Raw genomic sequence first — 16,016 nt, forward strand, 5'->3', positions numbered from 1 at the left:
AGGCCATGATCCCAGGGTCCTGGGGTTGAGTCCCACATCAGGCTCCCTGCTCAGTAGGGAGCTTGCTTCTCCTGCTCCCTCTGCCTGCCGCTCTGCCTACTTGTGTTCTCTCTCTTTTTCTCTATCAAATGAATAAATTTTAAAAAGTTAAAAAAAAGAAAATATCTTCTTCTTCAAGTAGACTATGGACTGGGCACAACTAAAACCCTATGCTTCTTAAAGTTACTACTCCCCCCCTGAAAAAAAAAAAAAAAAAAAAAAAACACCTCAAAAATAAATAAATAAAGTTGCTACTTCATGTGCTTTTTTGTCTTTGATGTGTTTGGACATGAAAGGGAATTGTCCACACACAGAACACAGGAAAGGATTCTGAAAGGTGAGACTGGAAATTTCCAGAATGGAGTAGATGGGTAGAGTTGGTGAGTAGCACAGGTGTTGAAAGGAAATTGGGAGGTGGAGAGCGAGGGCAGACAGGGTGCGGGCTTCATCCTCCCTGGACTTTCCCTCACAGGCCGCCTTTGTCTTCTCGGTTATGAGGACAGGTGTGCTTGTGGGGCACCAGTAGCCTTTGGAAAATGTGTTTCCCAAAGTGTGATTTGTATACAGTTGATGATATATAGGATTTGGGGTACAGGGATAAACATTTTTAAGTTATGCTGTAAGTTTTGTGAGTATTAGGGAAAAATGGTCCTAAATTTGTGAATTCATGGATATGGTGAGTTAGAACAAAGACAAAGTATCACAGGGACCCAGTTGGAATTCTGGCCCTACCTGATCCACGAAGGACTCTAAGTGAGGTACTTGATTCTTGGGAACTTGGTTTCTACAACGTGGGAACAATGAAAACCTTACTGAAAGATATATTTGAAGATTTCAGATATGAAGATCATCAGTGTAGCTCATGACACCTAGTAGGTATTCAATATGTGGCAACCGTCATTACATGTGTGGTGGGGTAAGAGAGAAGAAGGAATGCTATGGAATGGTCTCAGGGCCAGAAACAGGAAGCATTTTGATACCAACAGAAAGTGGATAAGTAGGAAGGGAAACTTGGGTTTGGGTTTTTAGAATCACTTTCAGAGGAGCTGGTAGGTATATGTGTTCTGCTTATATTAGCATCCGCATTCTAGAGAGTGAATCATTTTCCTCCCCTTAGAGGTTTGGGTAGTTATGCCATTTCTCTTAATATTCCCACAAAATACTGGGAATTTAAAAGGGAATTTCCATGGGCCCCTGGGTGGCTCAGTTGGTTAAGTGTCTGACTCTCAACTTTGGCTCAGGTCATGATTTTAGGGTCCTGAGATCAAGCCCCATATTAAGCTCCGTGCTCATTAGGGAGTCTGCTTGAGATTCTCTCTCTCCCTCTCCTGCTGCCCCTCCCCGTGCTCACAAACTAACTCTCTCTCTCTCCCCCCCCCCGCCTCTGGCAAATAAATAAATAAATAAACAAACAAATAAATAAATAAATCTAAGAAAAATAAAATAAAATGGAATTTCCTAAGTGAAAGCTGAACTTCTAGGTTCTGGGTTCCATGAAACGGCAATGTTGACAGCTCTTAATGAACATTTTTGGTATCTGGATTATATCAGCTTTCTTTGAATCATAGATCTTTTTTCTTTCCCACTTTTGCAAAAGCAAATTAATAATATTGTTTCCACTTGGCTATATTTCTTTGCACAGCAGGACGTAAAAATGTAAAGTGCTCTGGGAGGAAGCAAATGCATTGTACATGGCTGGTGGTGCCAGCAGACTCCTCCTATTTAATGCACATTTTTCTAAAAGTAAGTACAAACACATTCTTTACATTTGTAGAGCTCCTAACGAGTTGGTGAAGTACTTTCACACAGATTATTTCACCTACTTTTCATGACAATAGTATGAGATAGGTACTAATATTCTCACATTCTACAAGAGGCAGCAAAAGCTCAGAGTTTTGGTGTCTTTTTCAGCATTACACAGCTAATGAGCAGTTGACCTAGATGATCTGACTCCACATTCAATACAGTGTTCACCATGTAGCTCCATTTCTTATTTCCATCATTCAATATAAGATGAAACGTGAAAAATGTTTGTCCCTGCTCTCAAAGAACTCCCAGTTTCATTTGGCAAGGAAATAGAAACACACACACACACACACACACACACACACACACACACACACACCGTGAGTAAAACATCACCACAGACAAAATATCAGTATACGATGCCAAGTGCCTTATAGGTGTTACTCACAACAGAGTTCATACAAACAGGGAAAAAGAGTTTGAGATCACTATGAGTTGGAGTGGTCAGAGGCATATCATAAGAAGAATATTTTGGAAGAGTAGAAATCCAGGCACCATTCAAGATGATTGTAATAATCAAGTTGTCCTCCACCCCCAGGCTCTGACTCTCATCTGTAAACATTCCAAAACGAAAAGGACATTGCATTCTTGGCTGGAAATGAAACAAGCAAATGAATCATCTGAAAATGCAGGGTTGGAGTAGGTTCTCATGTGGTTCGCATGCAAGATACCCATGTTCCCGGGCTCCCTGCTGAGGGTGCACATGCAGTGACTAAATCTGTGATGTCCGACACCTTTCATGTTCTGTGCCCCAGAGCCTGACTCATCAGCAGGGTTCAACAAACCAAGCAGTCACTTTCCTGGGTCAGGGTGCGAAGTGCTGTGGACAGGGACACAAAGGAGAGAGGCCTGGATTCAGAATCAGAAGAAAGGGACTTTGTCTTAGTGTTGTAGCAACTGTCTGAGTATAACCTTGAGCAACTCACTTTATCTCTTGGAGTTCTAGTTTTGTTATCTGTAAAATGGACCTAATGATACCTGCCCATATTAACATTTTGTGAAGAATAAATGAGGCCACATATGAGAAAGTATCCTGAAAATGGTCAAATTTTATATTAAATATTATACAAATGTACAGATTATACAAATACACATGATATACAAATTATAGAATGATCTCCAAGGGATCCTCTTCATAAAATTCCCTCCAAGTCTCTTTGGCAATCTATCAAGCACTTGTTAAAAAATGTTTTTGTCCTCATCATAATTCCCAACTATTTGATGTACACAGAGATAACTGTGAATTATTGTACATAAATACCTTGTGTAAAACCAGTTTTCCCCTAAGCCTACTCTTCAGTGAAACTGCTGGCTATCATTTTGAGCAAGATTCACTATATTAAGTGAGCATTTGTATAATTACTAGTGTGTGGATTGATGTACAGGGCTGGCGCAGGAGTTGGTGAAGAAGGAGAAAAAGTTAAAATGTAAAGACTAAAGAATATCCTTCTCAGAAAACTTGTTAAAATAGACTAAAAACAACCAGTTGCGTAACTGACACTCTACTCTCTACCACAATGCTCTTCAAAATGTGCCCTTTAGACCAGCCTCACCTGGGAACTTGGTAGAAATGCAGATTGCCAGCCCTCCCTTAGACCTACTGAATGAAAATCTGCATTTTAACAAGATTCTGGGTGATCTGCATGCATACTAAAGTTTGAGACTCGCTAGCCCGTGGAGCACTTTCCATTACATTATGTCATTTGATTCTTGAGACCATGCTGTTACAAACAGCATCAATACCTTGCCCTCCCCAAACTCCCATTTTCCAGTGAAACTCAGAGAAGTTAAGCCAGAGTCACATGGCCAGGAGTGGTGGCTGAGGGATTTCAACATCAACTTTCTGATTCTGAAGCCTGTGCTTCTTCTGTCACAGACCTTCTCTGTTCCATCTGAGAGCTCCCGAATATTTCATATGAAGACCTATGCTGAAACCAGATCTGACCTCCAGCAATCCTTTCTGACTTAAAGATCCACTAATAAATCTAAGGTACCCCACTCACATAACCCTGCCTGATGAAGGAAACATCACAGAATTAGAGGAAGAACTGCTTCCTTTGTGGCACATTCGGACCTTTGGGGTCTGTGCCAAGGAGCTGCCAGGGGAAATTCCCACTTCACATTCTTCTTCTTTTACTTGGATAATTGAGATCTTAAATGACATCAGACTTTCTGGGATCTTTCAGGGAGTTCATTCTCGGCTGATTCTGTCATCAGAATACCACTGTTATAGGGCTCCACCCCGGGGATTGCTCAAACCCAGTGGCTGACTAGGCTTCTTTAGGTCGCCTCAGGTTGGTTACTTGGAGCATAGTCTTCTTCAGCAGAAGGCCTAATTCAATAGCTTACTAAAGGTTCTTGAAAAATATGACTGGATGTCCACCTGCTTTATCTTTCTGAACAGATTCCCAACCCTGTCACAGAAAACATATTTGGGACACAAGGCAATAGGCAGCGGTTTAAAAGTTTCAGCAACAGTGATTTATTTAGAGCTGAGAACTGGAGGGTTCGCTACATTCCACTTAACGCAATATGCATATGTGAGCAAAAGATTTAAAGAAGAAAACAACCCCCAAGTGCAAACCCCAGCGAATAATGAAGACACTAAGACTGTGCTTTGATACTGCCTGGCATAACAAGTGTGCAAACTGTAGTCCTACCCAGAGGTAAGGCTTTAACTGTGTTCCTTAAGAGTGAGCTCAACTTGATTTCCAGGGCGGAGACACCGGGGCCTGCAATATCTCACCCCCTTCCTATCTACCCTAGGGATGCAGCACAAAAAATAGCAACAGTTTCTAGAGACCCTTAAACCAACATGCCCACCAAGATCCTCACTATGTAGCCAAACTCAGAGCCATTCTTAAAATGAACACTAATAGCCAGATGACTGTTTCTGTTCAGTTCATGTCAATGAGAAATTCCACTGTATTCTCCACTAAGCCTCTGTATTCGTCACTGGAGCCCCAGCCGCTCTACGAGATGCATTTAACTCTTGCACTGTTGCACTCTCTATCTTCAGATATCCAAAGATCTTCGCTTGGAGTGTTCTTTCAGCCTCAAGTGTTCTTTACCAGCTCTACCTTTTCAAACCCCAGCACCATTCAAGGCAACTCCTTCATGAAGCCTCCTCTGATTACTCAAGTCAAATATAACCACAGGTCATAGCTTGTGTCCACTTGAGCCCTTGGGTTTTCTTGCTGTTTTGGAGTTACCTGTATAACGTTCAGTCTTTCCTACCGGGCATCGCTTGGTCTGCTTCACTAGAGCGTGTTTCTTGGTGTGATTTTACAAGCTCTTATAATACCTATTTCTTACCCATTCTGAAAAGTGTGGGTGCAACAATAAATCAGCATTAACAGTAAATCAAAACAATAACAAATCATAATGGGAATATCTGACTCAAGGTTAAAAAAGAAGTATCAGGCCTCGCTCCTGCACTTTGGAGTAGGCATGTCATGATTATAACCCTCCAACCCTGTGGTCCTTTGAGGTTACCTGTGCACCCCAGAGGCTGTCTTCAAACCTGCAAGACTGGTTCTCCAGCCTCCTTGAAAAGAGCTCTTCACTTCAAAAAGAGGTTCCACCCTTTCTCATTTTAGGAAACCTAATATCATGCTCTAACATAACATAGATACATGCACCAGACTTTAAGATTTTTTTTTTATCTTTAAGAAAGCAGTATTTTGGCACAAGTTGTGTATGAAAAAAAAAATCATGGAAATCTTTAAAAGAATAAGTACGATTATAAATACTATTGTTGTTACCAAATAACTATATTTTAAGTTCTTTTTTATACTGCTATATAGATGAAAGCATTCCAAACACTTCTGAGCAAAACTAGCAATTATTTCTCGACCGGGACTTACAAGGGAGATGGCTTTCAAGAGTAGGTACAGAAAACACAAATATCTTCACACGTAAAAGCTCTGTAAAGGATTCCAAAAAGGAAGAAATGGAGGGATGTTTTTGAAGAGGTCTCCAATAGCCTGAGATTTAAAGGATAGATGAAAAAAATCAGAAAGAGGAGCTTGAAATGACAAAATATTGCTGGTGGAGTAGCTGATAATGGGGGAGGTTATGTATGCGTGGGGCACGGGTACAGGGAAAAATTTCTGTACCTTCTACGCAGTTTTGTTGTGAACCTAAAGCTGCTCTAAAAAATTAAGTCTTAAAAAAATGCTTCCAGTTACTGCCAAAGGCCCCCTGGAAGGCAGAATCTCCCTGACTGGGAACCACTTCCTTAAATTTGTTAGAAATGCACACTGTGGGCTCCACCCCAAACCTACTAAATCAGAAGCTAGGGGAAAGGGGTGTGTTTCAACATGCCTTGCAATTCCTTCTGAGGCAGTTTAAGTTTGAAAACAACACTGGTCTTATCTGCTCCTCAGAGCAAGTGTATCCCAGAGGATACAGACTAGTATTCCTTAGTGCGGGGACCATTACTTACCTACATCAGAATCACCTTTGTTGTTTGCCAGAGCAGCATCTGGGGGCCCACCCTAGTGGATGGGGAAGATGAGAGTGAAGTGGAAAGTACGGATCCAGCTTTCCTGGTTTTTTTTGTTTGTTTGTTTGTTTGTTTGTTTTTAATGTAAGCATATTCCAATGACTTTTATGTGCACAGATGTTGGAATACCACTGACTGGTATTATCTCTTCAGACTTTCTTTATTCATATCACTAACACCCTGAATTCTGGTTTTATGTTTCCAAAACAACTTTCTGATAACAATTTGGCTTCTGACCTACCTACAGCAGTGTTTCCCAGCACTGGTAACATTGTTGAACCACCTTGGGAGGTTTTAAAAAAATATCAATGCCCAGCCTTCCAAGTCCAATTAAATCAGAATCTAGGGTGGTGATATTTTTTTGAGTCTTAGAGGATTCTGATAGGCAATTAGGCTCCAAAACCACTGCCAACAGGGGGAAATATACTAGTTTTACCAATGGAATATTCCAGTGGGTTTAATGCTTACATATCTCAGTACAAATCATAAAGGTAACGTTCATGCAAATGCAAAATGGTTTGCATTTCATTCCCTTTGTGTGTCCCTTCAAATCCATCCAAGTTCTGAGGACCACAGCTAAATACCAGACCCTCAAAAGCAGTGGTATAATTGGGATATTTTCCTCCTTCTCATACCACCTGCTGGCCTTTGCTGTTATTCTTTGTAAGTCAATTCAGGATTTTATTCAATTAATTATAATAGAGATATGGCTGCTAACTTATATCTTCAAAAACAGAGGCACTTTGATGTTAATATAATCAAGTCTTTAGATCTTAGTTCCAATTCATAAGAAATATGGAGGATAGAAGAACAAATCAAACACCAATAAGGGAGAATTTTTACCAACTGAGAGGGTGAACATTTTATTTTTATTTATTTATTTGTTAAACTGTTAAATTATTAAATTTATTTTTAAATTATTTTTTAAATTATTAAAACTTTTTTAAAAAAATTTTAAAAGATTTTATCTATTTACTTGAGAGAGAGAGCAAGTGAAAGAGAGAGCATGAGTGGGGAGGAGGGGCAGAGGGAGATGGAGGAGACTCCCCACTGAGCAGGGAGCCCACTGCTGGCTAGATCCCAGGACCCTGGGCTTATGACCTGAGCTGAAGGCAGCACTTCATCAACTGAGCTACCCAGGCACTGGAGGGGGACCATTTTATAGAATAATTTGGCTGTCTTTTCAACAAGTCAATATTTTGAAAATCAAAATAATAAACTGAAATCACGTTACGACATTAAAAGGGAGAATATTTTAAACTAAAAAAGAGTTAAGAAACAACCATCAGAGGCGATGCCTTAATTGGATCCCAGTTGGATAAATCAGCTATAAGTGAAGTTATGGCAGCACTTGGAAGAATTTGAATATGATTTGGATATTAGATGATGTTAAGGAATTATCCTAAATGTTGTTAGGTATGACAATGTTGCTGTGGTTACACAAGGAAATATCTTTATTTTTAGAAACATGTCACAGAGGGGCACCTGGGCGGCTCAGTCAGTTAAGCGTCTGCCTTCGGCTCAGGTCATGATCCCAGGATCCGGGATCAAGCCCCGCAGCGGGCTCCCTGCTCAGTGGGGAGTCTGCTTCTCCCTCTCTGCTGATCCTCCTACTTGTGTGCTCTCTCTTTTTCTCTCAGTCTGTCAAATAAAGAAATAAAATCTTAAAAAAAAAAAAAAGATTTGCCTCATCCACATTTAAAAAAAAAAGAAAGAAAGAAACATCATAGAGACAAAATGCTGTGCTATGGATAATTTACTTTAAACCACTCTAGTCAAAAAAATTGATGATGTATATATAGCAAAATATTAACAATTGTCCAGTCTAGATTATGGAAATAAAAGTATTCATTACACTGTTCTCTTTCCTTTTTTCATTTGCTTGAAATTTTTTATAGTAAAAAATGGGGTGGCAAAAAGGATAAAAAAGGATAGAATATGTAAATTCAGTTTAGATAGTGGAGAAACTTCTGGAATGGGAACAAAACCACCTGAGTCTGGTCTTGACTCTGAGTGGTGCCCTCTCCGGGACTCAGTTGCTCCTATGCTAAATGAGGGGTTAGACCAACATCCTTCTTGCTGTAATCCTGTATTGAATATCCTCATACACAATGTTAATAGAACCAGATACAGTGACTGGCACTTTTAAAAGCAAGATACTGCCCTCGAATACAATTCAGAATATCTCTGGGTAATAGCAATTGTGGATGGAGAGGTTTTATTTGACAAAGATTTTCTACTGCTAATATTTTAATAATGAAAAATGTAGCATTTCTCTTTGAAGTCTATGGAAAACTAGAGTCCTGTAACCTGAAGTGGGAAAGCCTAAAGCAAATCTCTTATGTAGAATTCTTCATAGCATAAAACACTCAGGGCGCAATTGTGTCTAATGTGTGAAAAAGCTTAGCATTTTGTTTTCTTCCGGACTTGATGATGGAAAGAAGGATAAAATTCTAATGGAGCGATGGTACTTTATTAGGGAATCAAGAACAGGCTGTTCTAAAGTTCTGAAGGTGTCAGTTTCCTCTTAAGTGGGAAAGCAAGCTAAAACGGATTTTAGTGCCATTCATTTGAGCAAATCCTCATTAAGGACCCCCTGCGTGTCAGTGATGTTGGGGGGACACCCAGGACACATCTTTGTCAGGCACCCACCATGTGCCAGGCATTCTTGTTAATATGGGGGTGTTTTGAATTCAGCATTTCAGGTGCTTATCAAAACAGAATCCCTAGGTGCCTGGCTAAGTCTCCTGATGTGACTCTTGATCTCGGGGTTGTGAGTTTGAGCCTCACATTGGGTGTAGAAATTACTTAAAAATAAAATCTTTAAAAAAAAAAAGGAGAACCTTGTCCTCTTGGGGCATACACACATTCTAATGGGGAGAGAGATTCTATAAATATGTAGATACATAAGTAAATATGAAAATGTCAGCTACTGAGAAGTGTTATTAAAAAAAAGAAGAATGTGAAAGAGACGGGGGGGCTCTTATAGGAGGCAATTGGTGAAGGCTTCTTTGAGGAGGTGCTATTTTAATTGAGACCTGAGTAAGAGGAAGTCAGTGAGTGACGCAGAGATAACATCTGAAGATTAGGCTGCCTACTGTGTGCAAGGACTGTGAGTGCTCCACTTTTACTAGCTAACTTAAGCTTTATGGCAACCCTTAGGAGGGGGGTACTATTATCTATTATCTCCATATTACACACATGAACATACTGAAGCACAGAGACATGAAACCACTTGCCCGATGTGACAGAGCTGGAATTTGAACTAGGAAGCCCAGCACCAGAGCCTGCACTCTTCTGCCACAGCTTCACTCAGTAAGCTGGGCCAGTAGTATATTCTAGGAAGAAGAAATACAAGTAATGGAGGTCTTAGCACACAATGAGTGTGATGTGTTTGAGAGACCAAAAGAAGGTCAATGTGGCTGATGCCGAGCGACCAAGGGGGAGAGAAGAAGAAGCAAAAGAGCTAGGGTGGGGCGCCTGGGTGGCTCAGTCACTTAGCGTTGGCCTTCAGATCAAATCATGATCCTAGGGTCCTAGGATTGAGGCCCGAGTCGGGCTACCTGCTCAGCTGGGAGCCTGCTGCTCCCTCTCTCTCTCTGCCTGCTTGCGCTCTCTATCAAATAAATAAATAGAATCTTAAAAAAAAAAAAAAAAGAGCTAGGCTGGAACCTGATGATGTAGGGCGCAGGGCTTTATTCTCCTTGCAATAGGAAGCTTTGAAGAGGTTTTAAGCTAGGGTGTGTGTGATGTTATCTGCCTTTTGTTTGGTAGCTCTGCTGTGCAGAAGATGGAATCTCAGGGGCCAAATTGAGGTAAAGTGAGCACTTAGAATGTTGCTGTCGCAGGACAAGTAGAACTAAGTGTAGCTGGAGCGTAGTTCACAGCTGTGTCACGACAAGACAGAGCTGGACTAGGGCTTGTTTCCAGAGACAAATAACAGAAGTTTCTGATATGTTGCTTGTGAGATGTGAGAGTAGGACAGAAATCAAAGATGACTCCTAGGGTCTCCGTGTGAGCAACCAGGTGGACGGGGGGATCATTCAGAGGACTAGGGAGTGCTACGTTAAGTTTGACTTGGTTGTTAGACGTCCGAGTCTGGGTTTTGAGCTTAGAAAAAGTTGACGTGGCTTGTTCTAGTCTGAGAGAAAAAGAAACATTTTGATAAGCATAATCTCTTCTGAAATAAATTCAGTCCGAGCAGGAGAAAGACACATATGTGGAATTTATCAGTCTAGATCAAGAATTGCATTCAGGTGGCCCAGGGATATGTTTTATTTGGAATTCAAAATGTTTTAAAAATTGGATCTCACATAAAAATACTTCCGGCTTCCCTTTAAAAATCAGAAGGCCAAGGAACATTGATCCAACATTTCTGTGTTTGGAGCTCTCTGCTTTTCCACAGACTTCCCTATTCCCTGTTGTATTGCTCCCGTCCAGACTTTATAGGAACTTGAGTTCTTGGCACTTGAACTAGATTCTAGTCTTCACTCTGCCACTTACGATTGTTTGAGACTTTGCAGTTGTTTAACTTTTCTGGGTCTCAGGTCCTCAACCATCAAATGTGTGCTGTATGTAGTTCACAGGGTTCTTTTGAAAATAACATTAAATAATGGGTATGAAAGCATCTTATCTTGGTAATGTACTCTAAAACAGTAAAATATTATTTCCTTCCAAAAAAAAAAGCCTTCAGATTATCAGTTTATAACTGCACAATGAAAGCTGGCCATACCTAAATTTAATTATTTAGATATTTAGAAAAGTTCAAATTACTTCTAAAATGAAGTCTACTTTAAAATAAAATGGAAATGGGGAGGCATCTGTGCCCCAAAGTGAGGGGAAGAAATTCTCCAAGGGTAGACATATCCACACAATACTGAGAATTTAAAACATTTCAAGGGGACAAAGATGAAAAGGAAAAGCAGAAGAATGGAAGGGCAGAGAAACTGGAGTCAGAAACCACAGATTCTTGTCTTAGCCGCACAACTTCTGCTCTGTCTGAACTGAACGCACAGTGACAAAGGGAGTTCATCCCTAATAAGTGCTATACACACATTATTTCACACACAATCCTGTGAGGCAGATAGAGCTACTGTCCCCATTTTCCATGGAGGAAATTAAGGCACAGACTAGTTCAGGCATCTGCCCATAGTTGTGTAGCGAGCAAGTGTGAGAACTGGATGTGTCTTTTCCCTTCTCAGTTTCTTGGAATAAAATGTGAAGAAGTGAAGTTTTATTTTATAAAGATTTTCCTAGGGTGATGCTGAGGTGTATTCTATAGATACGTGGATGCTTACATAAAGAATACATACCTACATAGAGAAGCTATTGTTCATTCCAGTGAGGAGCTGCGTTTTTATATAATTCATTTAGAATGCCGGTGATGTCTTAGAAGCTGTTCTTATGTGATTTACCAAAGTTTGGAAACCACAAACTAAGTCATCAGGTGGCAATTTATGAAAATGTATGTACTGATATTGAGCTGTGTAATATTTTACTTTAAGCTTATTGATATATGCATCCACTCGAAATGTATATTCAAAACATTATTTCACAAGTACTGTTAGCTAACACAACCTACAATTTCTCTGCCCAGTACAGAGCCACACACTTAGGCACTTAATGAAATTTGTGTTGTTGAGGCTCCAAATATGTTGTACAAATGAGATCTCACCTTCTCAACCTCCCGAGCAGCCCCGTAATGCTAATACGCTCATTCTTTTGGTAGTCCGTAAATACGACGTGAAGTTGGGAGATCATTGATGTGAGTTCTAAAACTTGCTCTCCTGCTTACCCACTGAGGGCACTTAGTTCGACCAGCTATAAAATGAGAGAGTTGGGCCAAATGACCTCTAAGTTCCCTTCCTCTTAAATTCTGGAATTTTTGAGATCTAGCTGTAAGGTGAAATGGTGCCCTTTCGTTGTTATCAGCTGAGTATTAGTTGAACTCCCCATGAAAAACAAATGACTCTCCAAGAGTTTCTAACAGGACTAGAAGAACAAAAATGAACCATAGGTTAGTCGTTCTTATTCCTGAAGTCGGTGGCTTATGCCCGAATGCAGGTCTTACACGTTTTAATACGCCAGACGCACTCCAGTTGAATTGCTAGGCTGAATGCAGACCAGGGACTCTGGCTGTGCGGGGTGGACCTTGTCTGATTGCATCAACAGGGTGGGCTGGGATGCTTGATTCAGTTCCGAGTAGTCATTCAGCAGTTCAGTGACACATAGAAGGTCATGGACTTCAAAGAGAATGCTGAATGCAGAGATGAAGGCCTGTGCAGAATGGCCCGGTTAACGATCACACTTCATAATTTCATGGTGTGCTGACTCTCCCAGACATGGTGTTCAGCCCAACTCGTACTGGTTTGGCTTGGGAATCAGGAGCCTTCACCCCACGGTCCCTCCCTGATTCCTCAGCATGATTAACTGAGTATTGATCTTCCTTTACAGAATTTCTTTATGCTTAGAGAATTCACCAAAAGAATAATCCTCATCATGTTGGGGCACTTTGTTCCACGATTTGCATGTTCTTCTCAAGTCATTAGTCATTTCTCTGAGCGTGTGAGGTACACGGGTCACACACAATAACCTAGTCCTTACAGGCAGGGAAACAGAGAGTCAGAGAGGAAAGAGCTTGCTCTGCATCACATGGCTAGTTAAGGGACACGTTTCCTCCCGTCTAATGCTCTTTCTTCTCTGACATAATCCATCAGCCTGACGGGAAGATGTTTTTAAGGCTTTACATCCTTTATGTATGCTGGAAGAAGGGGTATAATGTCTGATTTTATATGATGCATTTCATAAAATTTAATAATGACCATTTCTTCCCCCTCTGGCATGCCTAATGTAGGTACTATGTCAGTGCCCATCTGGTATCCCTTTATATAGTGGTTTTCAAGCAGTGTTCTCGAACAGTGGGTTTCATGGGCCTCTGAAGGACCATCACAATGTGGTGACGGGGAGAGGGATGATTAGGTCAGATCATAGGCACCATCCCCACTCCAGCTGGAACATCTTTGCCATTATCTGCTTTACATAGCAAACTGCCGACTGAAGGAAAACCAACCCCAAAAGTAGGTTAGTAAATGCTTTCTTTGTTGTCTTAGTGAGGATGATAGCCCAGGAAGACAGTCCTTCTGATTGCTCTGAAGAACTGCTTCAAAGCTTGTTAGCTACAGGGGATTATACATATGAAAAGGGAAAGGGGTATATGTGTTTACAAGCAGTTTTCCAAATACTTGCACATCACAAGATCTAATTTGTTATCATTGTAATAATTTGTTCCACCACATAGGCAGGAGAAAGACCCTTATGTCATCTGAACATAACGTTATGTTTCTATCATTCTGATTTTTTAAAAATATTGCTTCTCTGTCTGCTTAACTGGTTTTCCAGTTCTTCCCGTTTTTTATTTCTCCTTGAGGTCACTGGAGACAGTCATAGGAGGCTGACATCAGTTACCCACTGCAGATTTAGTGCACAGAACTTCTTCATTACACTGAACAAAGGCGTCTCCAGACAAAATGCTTGAAAACTACAGAATTATCATGTTCTTTTCAAAGGGGGCCATATTTTATTCTAGCAACAAGCTCTAATTTGGTGGCAGGAAAAAGTACTGGACTTTGGCTTCAAGCAGATCTGTGCTCAAGCTCCAACTCACTTATGAGTGAGCCTGAGTAACCTCTTCAAGCCTTATTTTCCTCTTGTGTGAAATGTAAACAGGGAGGAAGGGAGGAAGAATTTTCCCTGCACTTCAAGGTCCTTCTAGTTGGAGTAAGAATCAAATTGACATGAAATTGATTAACAGGAGAAAATCAGATTTAGTTTTGCATGTACAAGGAATCCACACGGATGTGGAAATTCCAAAGACAGTCAGGCAAAATGAGCAGGTCCTCTATCTCAATTCCTTTTAGGCAGTTGTGGGGATGGTGAAGAGCTTTTTCCAAATCTGCTGGGTTTTGACTGCTTTTAACTCAAAATAATCTTCATGCCAAAGTGGCTCATCTTGGGTTGGCCTGCCCTTGGCCCCTACACCTTCTGTATTAGTGTGCTAGGCTTGCAGTAACAAACTACCACAAATAGCAGCTTTAACAACAGAGATAAACCACCTCATAGTTCTGGAGACAAGAAGTCCAAAATCAAGGTGTCAGGAGGGTTGGTTTCTTTTGAGGGTTATGAAGAAAGGATCTGTTCCAAGTCTCTCTCCTTAGCTTGTAGATAGTTGTCCTCTCCCTGTGTCACTTCACGTTGTCTTCCTTCTTGGGGTGTCTGGGACCAAATTTCTCCTTTATATAAGAACACCAGTCATACTGGATTAGGGTCCACCCAAAAGACCTCATCTTAACTAATTGCATCTGCAATAACGCTATTTCCAAGTGAGGTCCCATTATGAGGTACTGGGGGTTAGGACTTCAACAAATGGACTTGGGGGATGGGTGATATGAAACAACTCAATCTTCCTTATGGAAATTAGATTAGATTTGATGCTCACTTTAAATGCTTTCCCAAGGACCTAAGTCATAATACCTATTTAACGGCATGAGTTTTCTTCCTTTTGTATAGTGCTACCCTCATTGCTGACTTTTCTCCCAAAACACTCCCTTCTGTTCTTTGCTATGATCCTTTTTTTTTTTTTTTAAGGGAGAGAGAGAATCTGAAGCAGGCTCCATGCCCAAAATGAAGCCCAATTCGGGGCTTGATCTCACAACCCTGAGATCATGACTTGAGACAAAATCAAGAGTCAGACACTTAACTGACTAAGCCACCAGGGCTCTCCGCTATGATCCTTTCTATCTTTACCTTTTCCCTCAGCCTCTATTATGACCTTTTGAGGCTACTCATCTCTTCTCCCCATTCCCAGGGGAATTTCTGAACCTAGGGTGAGGTTATATAGGTCCCAAGCTGCACCTTTCACAGGAGAGTGATCCTAGGAATGAGCTTCAGACTAATCTTTGAAGATCATTATTGTTCCTCCATTTCTCTCTGTAAAAGGTAGAAATTGACCACCTTGACTCTAGTCACTGCAGCTTCTGAGGGAGGCCCTGGGTGGCTAGAAGAGTCATTGTGAATTCATTAAAGTCTGGCTGCATGGAAAAGCTTCTGACAAAATTTCCCAGAGAGGTAACGTCAGAACTTTCTGAGAAAAGTTCATAAACATGTCTGAGCATGAGGGGGTGGTTTGAACAGCAGATGCCAGATTCTGAAGAAAGAACAGTTCTAATGGAACAAAAGTTCACTGGGGCAAACAAAAGAAGTGAAAATACAACTGCATTTTTTCAATTTAAGTTTGTCTAAAACCAGCATGTCAGAGGTACTTCCACCAATCTTGAGTTAGTTCTCCCTCACTTGGAAAGTTGAAATATGGCTAACTCCCTCAGTAACTTGGCATCTCCTCTGGGGACTGTACAACATGATTTACCAAAAGCATGGCTTTAAAGTGGCACACTGTAAAAGTTCTATGGGTAATTACTGGTAGAGCTTTTCTCTAAAGAGCTGCACAGACGGTAAACTGAAATATGAAAATTAGAGTCCAGAGGCTGGGCAGATTCCAGGCCTGCGTCTGATTTGCTGAGTACACCTGATGCATGCCAAATAGCCAGATGGCAGCGTATCATGATGGGTGGCGGAATTGTTTTTTGTGCTTAATGCATACAAGGAGTCT

The sequence above is a fragment of the Zalophus californianus genome, chromosome 1, assembly GCF_009762305.2.
Source record: "Zalophus californianus isolate mZalCal1 chromosome 1, mZalCal1.pri.v2, whole genome shotgun sequence".
Taxonomy (NCBI): domain Eukaryota; kingdom Metazoa; phylum Chordata; class Mammalia; order Carnivora; family Otariidae; genus Zalophus; species Zalophus californianus.